We start from the raw sequence: 3,785 nt of genomic DNA on the forward strand, positions 1-3,785 counted from the left end.
GGTGCCAATGCCTAGTCAGCTGAGTTATAAAATTAGACATGCAGTTGTAATTTAGAAGGCGTTGCTAAGAACAATATATAAAGTATTGTGACTAGGTTTACCCCTTATGTTTTTCTACTAACTATATAAAAAGCGTGAATGCCTCTACAGTGAATTTTTGGTTTCGTCAATCATTGTCCAAAACTCGCTATTTCATCTCTATGAACAGTGATTTTTGTTTAATTAAGTTTTTGTTCATTTGTGGAGGGCTAAATGATGCGTTTGGCCAAATAAAACAATAACAATTAAAGGGAGAGAGACAATAACAAAGGGAGAGAGGCGAAAGGTCTGGAACTCTCTCCCGACTCTCCGTATCTCTTCTCTCTCTCTTTTCTCTCTATCATTTCAGCAAAAGGTCTCTCTTTTCTCCATACCAGATCGGCTTAGGCACAAGTCAAATTTATATCCTAAAAAAAGAAAACAAAAACCATGGGAAGAAAGACCGACTAATTTTTCCAGTAAGTATCTCTGTTTTTTTTTTTTTTTCTCCGTTTCTTCAAAATTTACTCCTTTTTTTATTCTTAAGATCTATGTTTGTATTTATTTCCTTGTGGGTTTCAATCTTTGATTGTTTGCTAATACAGGTCTTTTAGGTTAATGATATTGATCTTAAGTGGGTATTTTGGGTGTCATTGGCTTCTTAAGTAGGCTTATGATAAAGAAAGGAGATTTGGTTCCATTTTGGGTATTTTCAGCTTACACAAGAAACAGAGATGGGAATGGGTGAGAGCGACAAATAGACAGAGGTGAAAGACGAGAGACCTCATCAGTGAGAGCAGAGCTGAAAGAACTTTGAGTTTTTCTCACCGATCCACACTCTATTTGCTGAAAGAGCAGAGAGGGCTTTGCCTACTCGGATGGAGAGGGCTTTTCAACTATTATACGAATCAAAGGTCTGGTTTGTGACTTTGGTTTTTCTCTCAACTCATACCACAGGTATTTACATTCTCTAAATTTATCTTCTTTATGATTTCCTTGATTTTTTCTCTTCATTTGCTAATATGGGTATTTTAGATCTCTTTTCTTCTAAACTTTTAGTTGCTGGGTATGGAGTTGTGTGTGCGTGGGTTTCTCCTTTCTAAGGTAAGAAGATATTGAAAGAGGGAGAGAGAAACAGATCATAAAGAAAGGGGATTTGGTTCCATTTTTGGTATTTTAGATTAACACACTATAGATAAGTGCTTTCTCTCTCTCTCTCATATTTCCACTTTGAAGTTTCACTAATCATAATTTGGTTCCATTTTTGCCTAATCCCATGTCATTTTCTCTATTTTTAAAAACAGGAAAAATTGGACTAATGATACAAACCTATACACCAGAGACAACCAATTTTGCCAAAAAGAAAAGCTACCTACTCCATTCGATTGTAAAGTTTGTGCTTTATGTTTGTAAAGCTATTTTTCCATCAATTTCATAGCAAAATTTGTGCTTTATGTTTCTCTCTATACACATAAATAAATTGTGGGTTCCAATTAGCTCAACTAGTAAAATCTCTGATGGTTGTATAAGAGATCCGGGGTTCAATCATCGCCTACACCAAAAACTGATTGGTGTTTTGGTCTGATGATAAAAAGCTATCATTAGGAACCGACACCATAGGTTGAAACTCTCTATAAAAATAAATAAATAAATGATCCTACCTATAGGAAGAATTAAAAGAACCATACAAATTATAATGTTCTAGAAGGTAATGGTGGTGGTGATGTGGTTGGTCATAGGGTTTGTGATCTTTCTCTTTTTTATTTTTTTGGTTTAAACAAATTTTTTGGAAGTGCTAATTTGTTATATTCGATTTGCAGCCACCAAGCAAATTTTTTGGAAGTGCTAATTTGTTATATTCGATTTGCAGCCACCAAGCTGAGCTATTTGATTTGTAGGGACTAATCTTTTGGATATCATCCTCACAAAGGTAAGGTATGCTTTGTGTTTTTGGTAAAAATGTTAGGTCTTTGAATATATACATATATATATATATATATTTGTAAATATTTGATATATTAATTCTAGGCATAACGTGATCAGTGATCTGTAATCGAATTAATTGTCGCTCAAATTAATCTCTTTTCTTCTTGTTTGATTTATTTTCATCATGGGTTTTGGATTTCATCTCATCTTTCTTCTTTCTAAAAATGAGCTTCTGTCACTCTCTCTTATTTAACTATATATTTTTGTTATTCTGGAACGTTAGTTTCATAGTTCTTGGAATTCTGGGAGGATGATCAATTTTTTTCTTTTATTATTTATTTTAAGCTTAGTTTGGTTGTTAATCTAATCTTATATCTCTGTGTGTATATATATATTTTTTAAATCTCTTATGTTTTAAATAGGAAATCTTACACTATATGATCTGAACTTCCAAAGCATATTTGTATATTAAATTGGTGTGTATGACTAAAGTTTTTACCCCATCTATGAATATTAATTTTGAATAACATCATCAGAATTCTATTAAGATGTTTCATTCCTAATTTCTTTGCCTTTTCATTTGTGAGATTTTTGAGTTGCTAATCCCAATTCTTATCCTAGGTCTTTTTTACAAATTTGGCTTGGAAAATTATTTGCATTAATTCAAGTTAGCATAACTAAAAAGAGCTTGACCAAACCGAAGTGCCAATTTATCCAAATTATCAAGGATTAGATTCTATTAATCTCGGCAAACCCTAACCATGGTAGAATAGGTTCAATCATAGCTCATCTTTATTTCCCCCTAATGTATATTCTAATTCCAAGGCTATTTTTTGTGGTTATGCTTCTAAAATCAGCATTTACGTACATTGCAGATAGAGAAGGTGTTCTTGATTCTATCCAAAGTTTTCCTCATGTAAGATTTCACATTTTCGTTCAAATATAGCTATATCCATGCTTCTTTTCTTTGCTTTGAAAATGTTGCATGTGTGTCTTTTGAGATGAGAATAGTTAAGAGAAAGATTTGGAATTGTTTTCTTTTAATATTCTGGAAAGCATATTTGTATATTAAATTGGTGTGTATGACTAAAGTTTTTACCCCATCTATGAATATTAATTTTGAATAACATCATCAGAATTCTATTAAGATGTTTCATTCCTAATTTCTTTGCCTTTTCATTTGTGAGATTTTTGAGTTGCTAATCCCAATTCTTATCCTAGGTCTTTTTTACAAATTTGGCTTGGAAAATTATTTGCATTAATTCAAGTTAGCATAACTAAAAAGAGCTTGACCAAACCAAAGTGCCAATTTATCCAAATTATCAAGGATTAGATTCTATTAATCTCGGCAAACCCTAACCATGGTAGAATAGGTTCAATCATAGCTCATCTTTATTTCCCCCTAATGTATATTCTAATTCCAAGGCTATTTTTTGTGGTTATGCTTCTAAAATCAGCATTTACATACATTGCAGATAGAGAAGGTGTTCTTGATTCTATCCAAAGTTTTCCTCATGTAAGATTTCACATTTTCGTTCAAATATAGCTATATCCATGCTTCTTTTCTTTGCTTTGAAAATGTTGCATGTGTGTCTTTTGAGATGAGAATAGTTAAGAGAAAGATTTGGAATTGTTTTCTTTTAATATTCTGGCATTATCTAATTTAGCCAATTGAAGTTTGTGTAATCAATTGGAAGGCCGTTGGTTACTGAAAATGGATAAGAAGAAAAGTATAGAGATCTAAATTTTGAAATTCTTAGATCTTTTGAGTTGTGTGTGTGTGTGTGTGTGTGTTTAGATAGGAGGATAGTGAAGGGTGAGTATTAAAATTTGGATTTGAT

The 3,785-nt window shown here is 32.2% G+C and overlaps 1 long non-coding RNA gene across 1 annotated transcript; it reads left to right on the forward strand.

Moving 5' to 3' along the window:
• On the forward strand, positions 1-1,918 carry LOC115967993. The gene is made up of 4 exons (XR_004086624.1): positions 1-497; positions 624-975; positions 1,078-1,405; positions 1,889-1,918. It is a non-coding gene; the product is annotated as an uncharacterized LOC115967993 (long non-coding RNA).
• The last annotated feature ends 1,867 nt before the right edge of the window (positions 1,919-3,785 follow it).

Source organism: Quercus lobata, chromosome 11 (assembly GCF_001633185.2).
Source record: "Quercus lobata isolate SW786 chromosome 11, ValleyOak3.0 Primary Assembly, whole genome shotgun sequence".
NCBI lineage: Eukaryota > Viridiplantae > Streptophyta > Magnoliopsida > Fagales > Fagaceae > Quercus > Quercus lobata.